Source organism: Meleagris gallopavo, chromosome 2 (assembly GCF_905368555.1).
Source record: "Meleagris gallopavo chromosome 2, MGAL_WU_HG_1.1, whole genome shotgun sequence".
Classification (NCBI taxonomy): Eukaryota; Metazoa; Chordata; class Aves; order Galliformes; family Phasianidae; genus Meleagris; species Meleagris gallopavo.
Window position 1 is genome coordinate 6,150,701 of NC_139405.1, and position 18,798 is coordinate 6,169,498.

General features: G+C 41.4%; 1 protein-coding gene across 4 annotated transcripts in view; it reads left to right on the forward strand.

The window, feature by feature from the left end:
- LOC146544851 (uncharacterized) overlaps positions 1 to 18,798 on the forward strand; it is a 278,127-nt gene that overhangs the window by 11,242 nt on the left and 248,087 nt on the right. Inside the window, exon 1 of one of the 4 annotated variants that reach the window (XR_014881831.1) lies at positions 11,419 to 11,741. The exons of the other annotated variants lie outside the window; for them this stretch is intronic. The gene's annotated coding sequence lies outside the window, so the exon portion shown is untranslated. Of the gene's footprint in view, positions 1 to 11,418; positions 11,742 to 18,798 lie in introns of those variants that run through there. 4 annotated transcript variants of the gene reach the window in all.

Below are 18,798 nucleotides of genomic sequence, written 5' to 3' on the forward strand. Positions count from 1 at the left end.
TTCAATGTGTACTTTTACAAGGAGATAAGAGAACAAAAATACTTTCTTTTTGTATTTATTTTTATTATTATTATTATTATTATTTTTGCTTTCCAGTACTACTTGTCTCATCTTTAAGAATCTTAGGCTGGAAAGAAAATTAAAAAGTTACAAAATATGTCCCCTGTGGCCCCTCACCTTCCTCCCTCATTGGTGTTCAGATCGAATTTCAAAAGAATTCTAGAAGGATATTGAATTTCAGGTTTTGTTTTCCCATAGCAGTGATTCTGGCCAAAAAACTTTTTAATCAAAAGGACCAACTGTAACCTTGTTAATAACTAAGAAAACAATGGCCAAAGGGAAAAGATCTGCCAAAAGCTACAAGTCATTTCTTTTGGCAGAATAATTGGTAGATCGTTATTTTGGTTGAAAACAATGTGATTTGTATTTCTAATTTTGTAAAATTACTTAATTAATAACACATGGTCAGCAATGTTGATTACAGAGTGACTCTTGACAGAGGACATTTTTAAAGCAACGTTCCAGGGGCAAAGGTAGGATTATGCAATACTTCAGCAAATAAGGCCACGGCTGCTGCTCAGCAGATGATTCTCCTTGTCTTTCAAAGACATAAATCACTGAGTGTCCATGGCATCAAAACACAGATTGCTGTTAAAAGGACAGTGGGATGTGCCCGGGACCATGGGATCATCAGTGGTGCAAATGGGGTTAGTGCTGCTTGCAGTGGCGACTGCATGGTTGTACATAGGAACATTTGGATGTCTAGAGTGTACTTGGAGGGAATCAGTGTACTGAAAAGAAAGCATGCTAGGAAGTTATGTTGGTTCCACACCAGCTTTGTTGTTCACGTAAATATTTAAGCTGTTTCAAGTTATACTATTTACATCTGGTTGTGAGGCAAGACTGTTGGAGAGTTAGAGGAGAAGAAAACTGGAGGTACAGCCCTTGCTTATTAGGAGCACATAATTCAGTAGACAAAAATTCTGACATCCTTTGTTACAGTCCCAAAATGACAGTCTGTCCAAAGTGCCTCTTGTTTCTGAATAGGGAGAGAAGATTAAGGTTGAATGTCAGGGGGAAGTTCTTTACAGAGAGAGTGGTGAGATGCTGGAACAGCTGCCCAGAGAGGCTGTGGATGCCCCGTCCATGGAGGTGTTCAAGGCCAGATTGGATGGGGCCCTGGGCAGCCTGGTCTGGTATTAAATGGGGAGGTTGGTGACCCTGCATGTGGCAGGGAGGTTGGAGATTCGTGATCCTTGAGGTCCCTTCCAACGCTTGCCATTCTGTGACTCTGTGAATGGATGCCTGTCTTGAGCTGTTTGCTGTCAGCCATGGGACTGAACTTTCAGCACAACTTTCCTCTTGCTTACTGTTTCCTTTGTGACATCTGCCTCCAGAAAACCAGCTCCATAGAGTATGGGGTGGAGGAGTGGCAGAGGAGGAAGGACGTAATGAAGTCTCTCTTCAGTTGAAGCTATGTGACCACTGGGAAACTGTTGCTATTATCCAGGGCATCGTGGCTCTTGGGATTCCCATGAGTGCTTGTCTGCTGTGTTATACTCAGCACTTGATTAACAATTGTTTCACACTAATGAAGGAAGTTGTTCCCCCCACGATTCAAATCCTCTTCACAATCTCTCTTCTTTTTTCATTATATGATTGTAATTATTCCCTTTTTGTAGCGCATATAACCTAACACCTATGTACATGGAGTGCCAGGACTTGAAACCATAATAAGCTGAATGCTCACCTTAGAAACTATTATTCCAGTCATTACGACACAGCTTATTCCTCTAGAGGACATTAACATTTGAAAATGTGTCAACTAGAGTATGAAATTTATCATTATCAGGAACAACCTGCCAACTAATTAGAATACAACATTCTGATTTTCTGTACTCCAGTATTAATCTAATGCTTGACAGCCATTTATATTTTAGGTATTTTAGGAAACCACTTTGGAAGGCCAATGCGATTTGTTCTGACACAAAAGAGAAAGATTCTGCAAGCAAGGAGAAAGTGAAGCACTAAATGATTGGCCAAAATGTTGGTTAGGAAGGCTCAATCAGCAGCACAAGCAATGGCAAAACCATTAACATTGCAGCAAAAGAGTGAGGAAGATATCTTTAAAAAGTGTTTTATAAGGTTATGTAGTTTAAAAATGTTCTCTTTTAACTAAAAATACATCAGATGATGAACTTTTCTGGAAGAGTGGTAGTGGCTTATAGCTGGTAACAGTTTAAGAGTATCAGCTTGAATGTTTCTTAATAGTTTGGGAATTGCTGGTAACTTTTCCCATAAATCAGGGTTCATGCTGTCGCTGTGAGTTGGAGCGTAGTATGGGATTTTGTTCATGGTTATACATAGTATTTTTTGCAGCAATACATTTGTTATAGTGGTAATAATTCTGGTAGTCACTGGAACAAAAGTTTTTTTTCAGAACATGAATAAATGTCATATATGAAAAAGATCAAAAGATTGAGATGACTCTTACAGTTGGAGTCAGGCTTCCTGAGGATATTTTGGAGTGATTTCAGTGCCTGAAGATTCACTTAACAAATGATGTTGCAAAATGATGTCTTTTAGGGTGTTTCAGGTGATTCTTTCTCTTTTGTTTCTTTTTAAGAGCCATGTCATGTTACAAGTTTAAAAGAAAACATTCTTCAGTTTAAAACTGGAATTTATATTTCAGCTGAATACTCTTTCCCTCAGCTTTCAATGGCCAAGCTTATTTTTCCGTATGATTTGCTATACTTCTCAATTTACCGAAGGCCTTGATATGAAAGAAACATTTGCAGAGAGGAACATTAAATCCTGAGTGGTTAATTATTTGCAATAATTGTGATCTAAGCTGCATGCTTTGCTTTTTCATCACAGCAATTTCTATTAAAAGAAATTAATAAATATGCAGAGCACTGGGATGAAAATGAGTGATTGGACTTGCCAGCACTAGTTCTGCTCTGAGGAGTTAAAATACATCTGAGGAGTACAACTTCAAACTGATGCTTAAAGAGCTGAGTGATCCCAGATTAGAGCTTTGCTGTTGAATTCTGCTCAAACCCGTGGTTTTCTCTAAATTACTTTTTTTTTTTTTTTTTTAATTCTTCAGGAAGAGAGAGACTGAGAGAATAATTAATGCAAATGGGCAGAGCTGCACAGATGAGTTAATGGAAAGGTAGTGGCAGGAAGAAGGAGGAGAGAGGAGATAATTCCTTCCTTCTCTTTTTGAAATGGAAAAAAAAGAAAACAAAAAACTTTAAAACCTCTTCTTAAAGAAAAGGATCGTGCTTCAGAACAGCTTTGAAAACGGGCCTTTATTATAAGGGTTTAATTTATACAGGATGACTGGATGTTATGTGTGCTACAGATGTGAGCACAGCATTACAAGCCCCTGGTTGAAGGGGTAGCACTGCACTGCTCTGGAGCCACCAGCAGCTTGCTGCAGCTGCAGAAAATAGTACGTGTGGTCCAACTGGTGGCCTGCAGGCCAGCTCCAGGCTGCTCTGCCAATCCATCCAGCCCACCAGCTTCTGCCCTGAAAGAAGAGATGAGGAACAGCTATTTTGAGCAATGACTGCACCCTCCAGTCACTGAGCTTGTCCTCAAAGCCAAAACGCTGCTGCTGTTGACAGGAGGTGTGTGCGTTTGCAGGGAAGAGGAAGCTGTTGCTACTGAGGGGCAGATGTCCGTGGGTTTCCTCCAGCACTGTGGGCTCCAGCAGACTGCAATCCGTGGCAGCCTGCGATGCTGGTGGTGCGTGGCTGGCCTCAAGACCGTGCTTGGCAATTACTGCAGTGGCAGGGGAGGGAGAGGGCCAGCCACTGCTAGGGAGGCAGGATGCAGACTGTGGTGGGTAAGGTGGGAGGGAGGAATTGTAAACCCAAATCCGGCACTCACAGCTGTTGAGGTTAGACCACCCTGTGCTATCTACAGTAGCAGGGTTCAGTCAGAAGTAGGCTGTGCCTAGCAGGCATCCATCTGTGCTGTGGCATTGCATTGTCTGAGAGAAACAGTCTGACTGAGCATAACGTTGTCTTTCTCCCCTTTAGAACTGTCCTGACTGCCCTTACAAGGAAGGAATGTGTGCAACCACCACTGATTCAGCAACCCTTGACACTTGCTTTGGAAAGCTTGTGCCCCTCTAAATTTGGGCAAAAAAGCCACTCAGAGAGTGTAGGATGGGAAGATTGCAGAAAGGGGTGGGTCCAGCAGAGAAATATGTGAACAGACAATAACCTGGCCTTGTGACAGGTGTATGAGGAGAGGCAATGATAATAGAGATCTGTTGCCCTGAAGGTATGCAGCAGCCACAACACGTTGCAGACGGGAGAAAAAAGTCAAAGGTGTAGTTTTAAAAAAATTCCTTTATTTGTATGCTCATATCTGGTCACAGAGTGCACAGAACAGAAAAGAATTTTCCTTGAATCCTATTCAAGGATGTGCAGATGTCAGCACAAGAGCTATGTGCTTTGTCCAGGGATGTTACTGGATGTTGGCATCCTCCTCCCCCAGGGATGGTACGAGGGCGGTGGTGGTGGTGAAGCCATGGACGTGGCATAAACAAAACCTGCCTCTTACATCTGTGCTTCAGGATATGTTCTTGATTGTTATTTATGAGCTCGTTCTCTGCTCATCACCAAAGATACCAGCTTTTGCTGTCTGTCATCCATCAATTTTACAGCAGATAGGACAAATGCTGGAGCCAGCCTCCTTGCAGGCATGTTGAAGACACCATCTACTCCAGTTTGTAGTGAAAGGAAGAGATGGCAATGCTTTATCCTACTCTCAACTGAATTGCTGCGGACTAGGACTAATTCCCTAGTGAAGTTATACCTTAGTGTAAAGCGGTGTATGGGCTCTGAGGATCACATCTGTTGTATCCTATAGGGAGGCAGTTTGTGAAGGGGTTTCTAGTTTCCATGCTTTGGAAGTGGAGAAGGAATCCTGCTGTTAACGACTGCTGTCTGAGCCCTACTAAATTAGAGCTACTTATCTAAGTACAGCAGGAAGACTTCGTTCTTGGCTGGTACAGTAACTGGAAATGAACGATCTAAGTTGCATATGCTCATTTCCAGAATCACTTATCTTCATAGCACAACCCTTCTGCTGGATCCAAGCCCTTTCTTTTTCCCATATCACTATTCTGATTTTTTTCCTTGCCTGGTGCCATGTGAGGGCTGGTAGCATGGGGAGTGCAGCACAGTGATAGGCCCACTTTTCACAAGTGCATAAAGCAGTGAAGAGTCTGAAGTCAAGAGAGAACAGCTTGCCCCCTTCTTAAGAGCTTTTTATTTTTTTCTCCATGACTTGTCCAGTCCTGCAGAAAGTTCAGGGTTTGTAATCATAGCAGGTGATGGTATGGTCACAGTGTGTCAGGTAATATCAGTGCTGGGAATTTCTTCCTTGTCTGAGTTCATTCAGAGTATGCTGGACTGCTGCTACCAGATCCTATTTTCAGGTGCCAATGTAAGGCACTTTATGTACCAGATACATAATGCAAAATCCCCATAAACAAGTTTACAAACAAGCTCTGCCTGTAAACAAGCAGTAAGCAAGGAGCTGGCAGAGGCCCATGTTATCACTCACCACTCTGGAGTTCCACTGATGAGTTCTCCTGGCTCCATCCCAGTTGAGTGAACACAGTCAAACAGAAAAACCCCACCAAAGCGTCTGGAAGGGACTTCTGACATTATTCTTTCACAGCTGCTAAGTCTGTTTGGGGTTTGTGAAAAATTCCTTCAGCTCAGAAGAATGGCATAGTGTAATGAAGTAACAAGCCTTGTGAAGGTTATCAGCAATATGATCAAATCTATCTGTGGGACAAAGAACCCCAGTGTACAGCTAATTAAAACTTGTTTCTTCCCTGCCCGTTCCTGTTCGGTGGTGGATACTTAGAGCAGAGCTGCAAGGTACTGGAGTGGAAAGTTAGCTCTCAATATTTTAAGACCAGCTCTTTTCAAAGCCTTGTAGTGAAAGAAACACACGCTTTTTCTTGTGGGCTGCATGAATGGCAGATCATGAAGCCATTTGCAGGCAATTTTTCTCTGCCTCTAAGGTCAGTTATAATGCACACATATAAAAAGGGCAAGGTTGTGGTGATTGCTTTGTTGTTGTTTTGTTTGCTTGTTTTTGTTATAGATTTTGTTTTGTTTTTTAAAACTATTCTTTTTTTGAACTGAGAATTATGAGATGAGATTATTGCAAATGGAATATCTAAAATTCCATTCAGTGGGAAGCTGGATCTCAAATCCATCTGCCATATTGTTTTTGTGCTTATGACAATAATACCTTTTTCCCTCTCCCTCTTCTGTCCAACAGTTAATTACAAAAAAGGACCATATATTGGACAGGAAACCTGTCAGTTTTGAGGCAAAGGTCATGAATGCCTGTGATTTGGGTGGCATTATGGAACAGCATATGGGGTATTAGGTTGCTCCATGCTTGGCACAAAGAGATAAGTGCCTGTCACCAGCATGTGATTTGTTCCTCCTGGTGCAGCAGTGCTGAGTTTTATTCCTAAAAGTAGAACTTGTGTAGCCCTGAGAGGCGAGTGACAGCCATGCAGTGATCCCTGGAGTAGGGCTGGTCTGTGAATTGTATTAGTAATAGCATTTGTACTGTGGAAATGCTAAGGAGCTCTTACCCTGCTATGCTAGGCACTGCACATATGTAGAGCAAGAGTCACACAGTGCTCCCCAAGGCATGTGAAGGCTAATGGAGAGACCTGGGAAAATGAAAGGCTGCTGAAGGTCATGCAGCAGTTTATCATTTGTGTGGAAGCACAGTGCTGCTATGGCAGCTTCCCTGCTGAATATCTTGAAGCCAAGGAATGACACAGGGAATTCTTCCCTCTCCAGGTGATAGGAAGCAAATGTGGGGTATCAGTGTTTTGTTTGTTTGTTTTTATCATCTGTTGTCAGTATTGGAAATGTCAAGTTCTAGTAGTGTAACATTTTTGACAGATAGTCCTCTGCACTCCTTGCTACTCCCTGCTTCCTTCTCTATAGTGGTTTCACACTTGTGGCTGTGGATAGCACTTTTTATCATCTAGTTTCTGATGTGTTTTCAGTGGTTGTGTGATCTCTGAGAGGAATTAGTTGAGATCCAAGGCTGGAATTTGAGAGCTCACCCTTGATTTGGTTAAAGCCAGAAGTTTGACACTGAGTAGGATCGCAGGCTGTGCGATATGAGTACTGATTCCTGCATGCAACTTCTGAGACACAGCATCTCTGCCTTTCTAGGCAGATGGGCAGCTCTGTTTTAGTGCCTCCAGGAGGTGGAGAAGTCACTGTGTCCCTGTGTTCCAATGCAGCAGCACTAATGGCCTACCTTCCCTTTTTAGAAATGGTCACCCGCGTGTCTTTGAATTTGCCTGGCTTTGGCATCTGGCCACTAGATCCTGTCATGCCTTTTCCACTAGATTAATGACACCTTTAGTACCAGAAATACTCCCTTTGTAAGCTATGATTATATCTTATGATACATTTAATAGAGTCCAATTCCATCTTCCTGCCACAGCTCAGACCGCTCAGCTTAAGCCATTGTGCCTTGCAGCAGCCTGCATCTCCGTCCTCCTTTTCAAAGTGGGGATAATGATTCAGAATGTCTTGCCTCCTCTTTTTCTGTCATGTGTTTACTTTACAAGCTGTTTTATGCCAAGGACCTTTTCCTTGTGATGGCTATGTGGAGTTTCTGGTCCATAACGTCTTGACCTGTGCTGGCACATCGGTGTGGTTACCAGGATACAAGTAACAGAATCGAAATAAATACTTTCTAACTCAGAGCTTGCTACGTTCCCCTCAAGTTTTCATTCTCATTCAATTAAGAAAATAGTACATTCCCACAGTGCTACTCAACTCATTTTTTAAAAAAATATCATAATATAAATCATATTTGTATGAATAATTTAATTTCTAGGAAATGCATTAGGGAAACCCGTTCAGATAAAGTTCCAAATTTGCAATAGTAATGATCTGAGAGGAAGAGATTGTTTGCCACGAAGTAAATTATGCATTAGAAGAGCCTTTTAATATTCTTATTTAACACCTAATATTGATATATTCATCGATCTACAGAAACTGCAGTGCAGTAACATTCTAATCAATTAAAAGTATAATTAAAATGAATGCTATGTACAAACCCCAGGCCTTGTGACCATCTATACGTGTAGATACAGTCTTCCATTTCCTTGTGCCTCCATTCTGCAGTGACTGATGCTATTTTAAGAATAAGAGAAACTTCTCTGGGCATAGAGGTTACAGTAAACAGAGTCATTTGGTTGTTAGCCTGGGTTGAGCTGCAGCTGATGCATAGCCTCCATTAGCTCTTTTTAAATAAGTCTGCTTATGCTTTGGCCGAGCACGTAAAGAAAGGCCTGGAAGGAAGGATATCCTTCACACCTATCGCATTCTCTGTCTAAGTGAAGACTGTTCAGTTATAGGGCTGAAAAAGGAGCTGGCAAACTGCAGGCAGCTGGGTTTTCATCAGTGCTCAATGGGCAGCAGCTTCCATGGGGGACTGTTGGCTCTGTAAATCTGCTGTTGTCCTTTGCAGCTCTACTTTTCAAGCAGATAGAGGCCAAGGTTAGAGTAGTTGGATGCTCTACGTTGTGGAGGATCTGCTCTTTTGCTGAGGTTTCTAAAGAGGAGTTGTTCTCCAGGAAATGCTGCCTTGCTTCCTTTCCTGGCAGAGCTGTAGCTGGGTCCTTATACCTGCTCTGTACAGGCAGTATTATAAAACAGGTGAAAATCATTTCCAGCTGTTTCGAACAATTTCAGAATGACTCTCAAAAGCTTCAGCTTCTCAGGAAAACAGCGGTGCCATCTAAGTCACAGACACAGCATGAAGCTGTTGGGCAGGGTGTCTCTGTGCTGACAGTCACAGCACGTGCCCGTGAGCCAACAAATCCATGTGGCACACAGCCACAGCTGCTGCTCCTTCTGCTTCTCTCAGTGTGCAGGGAAGTCCCAGCTCCCTGGACACATGATATGTCAGTTGATGATTCTCTGTGCTCCCAGAAGGTTTGATGTTTGTTCTTTGAATTTTTACTCCTAACAGTGTGCAGACTGTGGTGTGATGTTCCTACTCCTTTGGAGCAGCACTGTGCTATTTATTCTGAAGGAGAAAACCCGTGGAGAGCCCCAACACCTCAGCTTGCACCCCCCACAAGTAGCACAGAGGGAGGGCTGCCAGAAGCACACTGCTTTACAGAACAAAATGATCAACTCATAGTAGCTAGTGTAACTTGTACAGCAATTTTCTCATCTCCACTTTCTCTATAGACCTGAAGTATGTGTAGGTAATTTTCCATTTATAAGCTTATGCATTTGAGGTTCTTCAGCAATTAAAATCCTTGCCAGACCACTCATTAGACTGTGGTAAGAATGTTGAAATATTGCAAAATGGTTGTGACAAGGATCTGCCCATCCTGTCCTTCACTCAGTTTCTATCAGAAGCACACCACTGCTCACTAAGTTGTTTCCTCTCCAGTTCTTGTCTGGCAGTTTTTTTTATACTTAATCACTGTTCAGCAGACTTGATGCTGCTATCTCTAATACATAGGGCCCAACCTGGATGACTTTGTGACATTTTAATCTTTCTTGACAAAAATATCAGTGAAAGCCCCCAGACAATCCATGCCCCAGGATTTAAGAGAACTTGTGTTGCTGTCCATCCCCAGCACCACATAGCTCTCGATGAACCATGAACTCTGGAACAGTGTTGGCTACCAATTCAGATTATATTCTTATTTTCTCTTTTCCAATGGCCTGTTTCAGAGGGGAGAGAAACCAGCAAGGTACAGATAATCTCAAGTTTTTGGGCAGGGGTAATTTGGCATGATTAAAATCTGTTTTAATGTAAAATAGGGAAGAGGATAGGAAGCAAGCTTGTTCTGGCACCTTGTATTTTAATCTGAGAACCCAGAGCACTTATCCTAGGATGCTTTCAATCTCGCCCCTCTCAACACCTTTAGGATATGTCAGGGATGTGCAGCAGTCTGCGCCTGCATTCTGCTCTGTAATGTTTCATGGCAGAAGTTCAAGAGATCTCTGGTTTTGATTCTTGTTTTGAGCACAGTATTTATGGCTGGGTTTGCTTGTAAAAAGAGCCATGCCTTTAAAGGTTATTTTGAGGCTTTTTTTTTTTTTTTTTTTTCTTTCTTTTGGAAGACTTTTGCAAGAGTATCTTGAAGAGTTTCAGGGCTCTTTCTTTCAGACTGGTTTGCTAGTAAAGCTGACAGTAAATAAACTGGGATCCAAGCAATACTTTTCAGTTCAGATACTTGTATCTGAACTGTGAGACCAGTGAGCTACCTCAGGGAGATTAAATGCAGATCCCTTTCTTGACACAGCTTCTAATAAACAGAAATCTGGTTAAAAACAAGCAAAGTACAATCAGAAAGAAAAAGTTGTCCCTGTCACGTTTGTCCAGAGCTCAGGTCTGCTTGGGATATTATTTAACAGCCAAGCTGGAATGTTTGGTCACAAGTAGACAGTTTAGGTGGAATTTCCTTCCATTTGTCATTTGGTGTTAGTTGTTCCTGCTGTCTGGTGGTTGCACAGAGTATTGTATCATCCCTAGGGCTGTGTTTTATGAGTTCACTAAACTTAAGTTTGAAGAGTTTTCCAGCCAAAAACTATAGCTGAAAGCCAGGGTTCCTTGAAGGAACATGATAGCAAATAGGGATGGATAACTTTCATTTGCAGCTTACATTCTAAGTCCATGTGATTTTTTTTTTCTTTTTTTTTCCTTTCCTATCCTCCTTCGTCCTCACACGCACCCATGAGCCCTGGTTTGAAATCACCCATATGAACTGCAGATCGTAGTTGCCCTACCAGATGCATCATGCCTGTGGCTCAGAGGGTGGGAGGAAGGTGGGGGTAGATAGAGGAAAACAGAATGGAAATCAGAAGTGCTGGAAACAGTTTGCCAAACTCTTCTCTTTTCACGTGTATACACCTTTTCCTAGTGCACTGATACTAAGGAGCAGAGTATAGGCGAGTGCCCCAAGAATGAAATTAGTAACTCATCCTCGAAACTGACTGCAATCAGAGCTCTGAGTGAATTTCTGTGGCCTCCAAGTCTGAAAGATATCACAATTACTACGCAAGTTTCTGTGCAGATCTCTGATCTAGGTGGTTTTATCTCAAGAGCTGCTGAGCACTGTCAGGATCCCCTAAACTGATGGATCTGCTTCTGCATCTCTATGTCTTCAGTAACCACTGTGTTAGGAAATTTTAGTTTTCAGATTGATCTGCTTGAAGGTAGTTTGTAGGCTGTCCTCTAGCGTCAGGGCTGTGATATGTAAAGCCATTATTGCAGGTAGCTAGTGGCTTTTTGTTCTCTGATTCATTGGGTTTTCATCCCAGTGGGTTGTGCTTGTTTGTATTAGCCTTCAGATTGCCATTTTCAACTAGAATTAGATCTTTTCTCTGCGAAGAATATTCTAGCAATAACAACAGCAAAAACTTCATTGAAAACTTTCTTACAGCTTTTAGTGGGAGGATTGATTAATAAATTTTAAAGTTTAAAAGGGAGTTTTGTATAGGTGGTGAGATGAATCATCATCTGGGAGAGAAATTTAAGAAGTGCTAAGGGATTTTCGGAAAACAATTTCCGATGAAAGTGGCTGTACTTTCTTTTTCTAAGCATGTCTACCTTGTAATTTAACTCTTCTGGCTCCAGAGGACTCGAGGCTTTAGGAAGAGCTTCTTTTACCTGAAGAACCAGTTACTAGTAGAGTAAGTTCTTTCAAAATCTGAGGGAAAGTGAAGTCTGCAGAAGTCTTACGTGTTTATGGTACATAGTGGGTTTGGTTTTTGTTTGATCTGGTTTTGTTTGTTTGTTTGTTTGTTTTTTGAAAGAGTTTGTTTGCTTTCTTGTTTGTTTGAGGAGTATGTATCTTCCTTTTGTTCTCTAGACTCTTATTATCACTGTTCCTTATCATCAGTGCTGTAGGAGCAGACATTTTGCCTGGTCTGGTTAATTTTCACAATGACTCTGAAAGGCTGAACAAGAATAATTGTAGGCTTTTACTAACTCCTTTTCAGGTTAGGCTCTGGAACAGTGTCAGCCCTAGCATTCACACTGGAAGGAGGAGGTCTGGGTTGGAAATTGTCCCAGGAACTCCCACTCCTTGGGCTGATTGGAGTCAGACCTGTTATCCCTGTGCCAATATCGGTCTCCTGGGGCACTTTCTGCATTACTGTCAAATAATAAATAACTTCCTTAGCGCTATGCTGCAGTGGCCATCTTAAGAGAATGGGAAAACCTGTGGCTCACAAAGTGATAATCCAGTCCATTAGACCAAAATCACCTAAAAGAATATCACAAAGTATTAGAGGATGGATCTGAATTAGTCACATAAAATGTCTAATGACCACTGCCAAAACACCCTACTTAAATATCCCAATAAGTTCTCTTCACTCTTAAATTCCCAGGTTCTTAAATTTTAAGACACTATTGTATGCTGTCAGCAATACTTCTGTGTAGGATGCTGAGTCAGCAGGGACTCTTTTTTCTAGAGGAAAATGTTCTGTGCCGGACCCCTCTGTTTTTAAGCAACTTGGAGCTCCTAGCTCTGATTTCCTAAGGAATTTGTCATTGCCTGTGGAAGTGAAATACAACTTATACATCCCAAGCAAATCTTTATATTCCTCCCAGATATGAGAATAACTTGTTTGCTAACAAACTGAATCGTGGAAGGCAGGAGAAAGTAAAAATGAGATTCTTGGCCTGAACTTCAAGATCTTTCTGTTTTTAACATTACAGGATGTTGTGATTTTTACTGTTAGCAATGTGGATGCCATAAATAAGTGTGTGGTTTATTTTGATTTGTATTACATGCGGGGGTGACAATCAAAATAAATTCCACTAGGATTAGAAATAATTGTGCTGGGCACAAAATGCCTTGATTCTCACATAGTAAAATCAATGTTAGAACATACTAAGATTAACTAATGAAATAAAGTCCATGTTGGCAAAAGAAGAGAATATCCTCATTTCAGTACATACAGCTGCATCTACCCATTGCTTGATGCCAAACTTAAGGATTTATCCAATATCTACATCCAAGAATTATCAGTGTGAGTAGATGCACCTGCAGTAGCTTACTTGCTAGCTGTGTAGCTGCTCTGTTTATCTACATAAGCTGGGCCAGGATTCTGTCCTTTTACTTGGCAGCCTAAAAAAGCCATATTGCTCTTTGGTGCCCTTAATGATTTCTGACCTGACCAGGTTTGTGCTAGCACAAATATAGCAGATCACCACAACTGGGATTGCAGCACGGCCTCTAAGTGCATGAACAGGAGTTGAAATCAGTAAGATCATGTGCTACCTTGAGATCATGGCACTGAAGGAAGCAATGGATAATTCTCATTTTTGCTGTAGGACTAACAGTCTTGTTCGAGTGTAAATTAAAGGCTGTCTGCAACTATTCTTGCAGATTAGATCTTATGTTGAATTTTGTATATTTTGTTGTCTATTTTTCTATTAGTGCTACAGGAAAACATACATTCTCAGACTGTAGATGTCTTTGTTGCTTCAAAAGCAGAAATCTGTTGCCTCGTATGTTTAAAAACTGGTTACAACTCTTTGGTTTCCTTTTTTTTTCCGAAGGGGAAAAACACCTGGTTGAATGAGGTAGACGAGTTTTTCATGAACCTTATTATCTCCATAACAAAGCTGGAATCTGTCAAAAATTATAAGTGTTTGAGAAGCAGGTCTGCAAGGATTTTTTTAAACTATTTTCTAATATTGTGCTCCGAACATCCCTATGCATTGCAGAGACAGTTAGAATATGTTTTCAGGTGGGAGTAAACGTGAATTCCTGCAAAGAAGAAAGAGGGAGAAAATGTTTTGGATAGGGATAGTTTTTCCATAATGAACAAATGATTGTTTTTATAAATGTTCCTAGGAGAGAAACTGAAGCTCTTCCTTAACTTGGATTCGGTGACAAGAAAACCCCATCCAAATGGATGCTATATCTAAACCTAGAGCCCAGGGGAATTAAGACAGAGCAAATATCTCAGCCACAGAATGTACTTCCATGAACTTTCATTGCACTCAGGCCTACTTGTACATTTTATTTACATATTAACTTGAGACAGTGAGACTATAAAGCCTGCCAGCTAGCAGGACTTTTCTAATCTAACATCATGAGATGCAGTAAACGCACCTAAATATTTTAGTACCTTATTAATGTCGTAGTCCCTGGAAAGGTCTGTTACAGCAAGCCTCTGTTCTAGGGAGGTAATGTGTTTTGGGGACTGGGCGTGAGAGAGGAGATGAGAAGACCTGCTTTCTGTTCCTTGCTCTGAGTGGTTTGGTGAGCTTGGAGGGCGTATTTAATTTCCTTGTGCTTTTGAGAATTTTTGGGGGAAAGTATTGTGTGTTAGAAGGGGATTTGTAATCCCTCTTTAATATTTGTGCATGCAAATTTATCCAGAGCTGCCATCTGCTTCCTTCTGCAGCACCTGAATTATTTTCTCCAAGTAACTGGGATCAGGTATGGTTAATGCTATTGCTGACACTCTGAATTTGTGTAAGAAAAATCTCTGCCAGGAGCTCTGGATGCAAACACTGTTATAAAATTTCTTAAATGAGTGCTATCACAGCTATTCAACAGTATGTACAGAGATAAATGTGGTTAAAATATAGTAATTTGAAGTGAGAGTGGGTTCTAGCCCTGTAGCCTGGAAGGCTGCATTCTAGATTTGGCTTTGATGCCAGAAATCAGACAGGTCTCTTGAAAGTGCAAATGGAAACCTTGGACCCCTGTGAGACAGGATTTTCCACCTCTTGTCACAGACAGTGCTTGTGCATCCCCCGTCATTCTTCTGAAGCAGCTAATCAGAAAAGAGAACCTACAGAACAAGTGACTCTGATTTTTTTCCCCTATGCCTTTTTTCTTAGCTGACATCTGACCAGACCTGAACATGTGTAGCTTGTGAGCTTTGGAGGGGTAAAAGCACAGGTGACTCTGTAGGAAGAGGAAGCAGGTTAGATTTTTAATTTAATTTAATTTTATTTTGCTCTTTCTGTATTAGTTTTGAAATCTTTACCTCGTGGAAGGAGTCAATCATTGTTGATTTGGGACAGGAAGATAAAGAGGGTTACAACCCAAGGTGAATCAACCCAAGGTGAATCAAACGTGAACAACAAGAAACTTCAGCACAAATTCTGCTGAACAGATCTGTACTCTGCTTCCAAACTGTGGGGTGGCTTTTATTTTTATTTATGTATTTTCATAGTGCAGCTCCTATGCCTATTTGACCTGACAGAAAACCAAAAGAAAATCACATGCAGTAATAACAATGTAAGAGGTGGATCACTAAGAAAATACTGGAAAAAATAGATGCTTTCATAAGACTGGTGCATCTTCACCATCATCTGCCTCCCAATTAAACACAAGCATTAATCTACTCAGAAGATCACATACAAGAAGAAAGACAATAATAGCTCTTGCCAAACTAAGGGGGAAAAAATAATCCATGGCAAAAGGAGTGACAATCCAAGCAAAAAGCCAACACTTTTGCCTCTGGCAGTCAGGCAGGTTTTGTGAGCATTTCCCATCCCTTGGCCTTAAACTAACTAACTAAATAAGTACATCAACCACCCTTATTAACAAAGACTAGGAAGCTGGTAGTTGTAATAATATTCCCCCTTCACCTAGAGCAGGGGTTCTATTCTATTTCCTTTCACGTATATGGCAAAGGTCAGCTACTGAGAGCGCCTTGTCGTTGCTGCTGTGAGCGCCTGTGTCTCTCTATTACTAGCTACTACCATTTCAGTCCCAAGTGTTTATTTTTTTTAAGGCTTCAGCATCCCAAGCTTATTGGGAGGAAATATATCAAAAAAGCAACCCACAAACAAGGTTAAACGCACAAATAAAGATGGAGAGAGAAATAGAAAAGGGAGGAGAAGAGGGGAGGGGGGGGGATCAGTCCAATTTTCTTTGGAGACGAATCGCATTGTTGGGGCTGTCTGGCGGTGTTCCAGGGCTTCAATTGAAAGCGAATTTCTTTTATTGAATTCCATCCAGAGATATCATAACCTCAAAAGGCTACTATTACCCAGAGGGTTTCACATGAAACCATCTGAGCGTGACTTTTGAAATGCAAGAAGTCACAATTGCCATTTGACAACATGGGACCTGTCAAGGCCCCTCTTTCCAGACAGGCAAGTTGTTTACATAATCCTTCCAGTCCCATCCCCGCCCCCATGCTGAGGTGAAAACTCTTCCAGTGATGGACTTTCTTCCTTAGCAGGTGCTGTCAAACCAGTAATAAAAAAATTCCAGATGAATTCCATAAAACCATCCCATACCTTGATGAATAAGACTTAAACATCAGCTTTATGAATGCACGATTGGAGGGGAATTGAAAAGGCAGCTGGGAGACTTCTGGGTTTCTGCAAATCAGGTCCCTCTTACTTTTGTAAACGAATCATAAAAATACAAAAATGAAATAGGTGGTCAAAGATCAGGATAGTGGAGAAAGAAACAAAAAGTGGAACGACAAACCTCAGTGAAACCAGAGGACAGAAGAAGACTAGCTGTGATACTTCCAGCTGGTGAGAAGTGTCAGGCACAATCAGCTTCCCCTGATGATGGTGAGAGTGAAACGTAGGTGGCTGCCACAGGCAGGGATGCTGTCATGTACCTTTCCCCTTAATGAGGTGAATGGAGCGGCTGAGGATGGGCAGCATCCTTCCACATTGGTAGGAATCTTCTTTAGTGGGTTCTGAAGGTATTTGCTTGCTTGCTGGGAACTCTGACTGGAATCCACAGATATTAAGATAGCATGTGTGTGTGTTTGCATGTGAGTTCATGCACACACATTTTCAACAGATCACATTTTGTCTGTGGATAGTCTCTCTACCCAGAGAGCACACTGTGGGGTAGTAATGATGCTCCCAGACTTCCTAAGAGGTTTTGTTATGAGAGGAGTCAGTGTACGGGATGTACAACGTTTGTCTTTTTGCTGCGAGCAAATGAAACTAGGAAAAAAATGAAGTGGTCATGTTTTGATAAAAGCTGCACTCACACAGCCAGAGTGTGTCAAGAGGGTGAAGAAGTCTGCAGTGAAAAGAGGAGGAAGTCGTAAAGCATGCAGTAGGCAGGCTACATAAAACAGTCGGGGGAAGCAGATGGAAATAAACTTGACTAAGATCTGGTAAGAAAAAAATACATTAAAATGGCATGTGGGAGAAATTGATTGAAAGGCTAAATGGAGTACAACATTTTCCTTGTGTGCAGTCACAACATGGAGTCCTTGGAGGGATGGGGGAAGCATGGGTTGACAGTGGTGCAGTAGTGGACAAGCTTGCTCGGAAGTCTTTTGGCAGCAGTTTGAAACTGGCAACCAAAACAACAGTCTGCACTTAGTTGCACTATGTGGGTGAGAAGGTAGGTGTCATTTATGATTCACTGCACAACAAAATCCCTGGTGGAGATGAAAAATCCCTTTGAAAATGCCTTCTAGGAAAAAAAGAAAAGAAAAAGAACGGTAAATGAAACATTTGTCTTCAAGTAGGAGAGACAAGATGTAGGTGAGATAGCGATCAACCTGAATTCCTCAGTACGCCCACAAGCACTTGTAATTTTTGTGCAGCAGAGTGTGAGATGAAGACAAGAAGTTTAGTTGATGAACACTTCTCAGAACAAAGCATTTAAGAGCACGGGTGGGACAGACTGGTGGGTGACGGATGAGTTGTAGATAGGTGGTGGAAGTACAAATGTTTTGTGAAAAACAATGTAGGGTCCTAGAGAATGGTAAAATCCCAACGCCCCAAAAGCCTAAATGAGTTGTTTCTTTATTTCTGCTCTTCCTACAGAGCAGCTTAGATTGTAGAATTACCACAACTTGAAAAGTGGTCTCAAAACTTTCAAATGTGCTCTTTCAGACTTCCTGTGTAAGAAATTAGGCTGACAGACTAAAAGGGCTAAAGAAAGTAGAAGGTAAAAAGGAAGCGAGACTCTGGTCGTTTGCCAAACCAAAAGGAGGCACTTGGAAAAGAACACCTGATGTTTTGGAAATCGAAGGAGGCTTTCTTATAAGAGTAAAAAGAATTTAAAAGAAATCATAAAAATGATATGGGCTGAGATTCTGTTGGCAAACCTTTCTCCAACGTTGTGTTCCCTGTATAGACAGTAATTTATTAAAGGCGACTCAGAGCCAGCCTGCTACTCCAGGTCACTCAGAGGCATCAGAAAGAAAACACGAAAGAACACTAGGCAGGAAAAATATGCCCTCAAGCAGTAACAAATTATTGATGGTAAAATGCCTTCATATCTTAGGCTCCATTAAGAGGCTTTGGAACAAAGACTTCTTTAAGACTGTTGCAGAAAAGAGAACTGCTGGCTGCTGCCTGTAACTACAGGGATGCAAGGGCAGGCTGGAGGAGCAGCGTACAGAACTGCAGTCTGCTCAGGAGAAAGAAACTATACTATGTATATATTTCATAATGCTGAGTTGCAACTATCACCTTAGAAGTCCAGTAAATACCAAAATATAATAACACACAGCAACAGCACAAAATATGGGAGTTGTGGTGCTTTGTAGAATGGAGGTCTGTGGTTTGGTTTTTGTGAAGTACATCCTAGTCAGCTCTAGTACAAGTATTAAAGCAGAAAATGAGCTAACTGATTTAGTGACAGGTGCAAGTTTGCTAAGGGCTGGGAGCCTACAGCTGTTAGGCATGACAATCCTACTGAGGTTCTGTCTTCTGACTTCATACAGCAAGGACTGTTGTGGTTAAAATAATAATAAAACCCCATGGGTTACTTTTTTCCCTGTA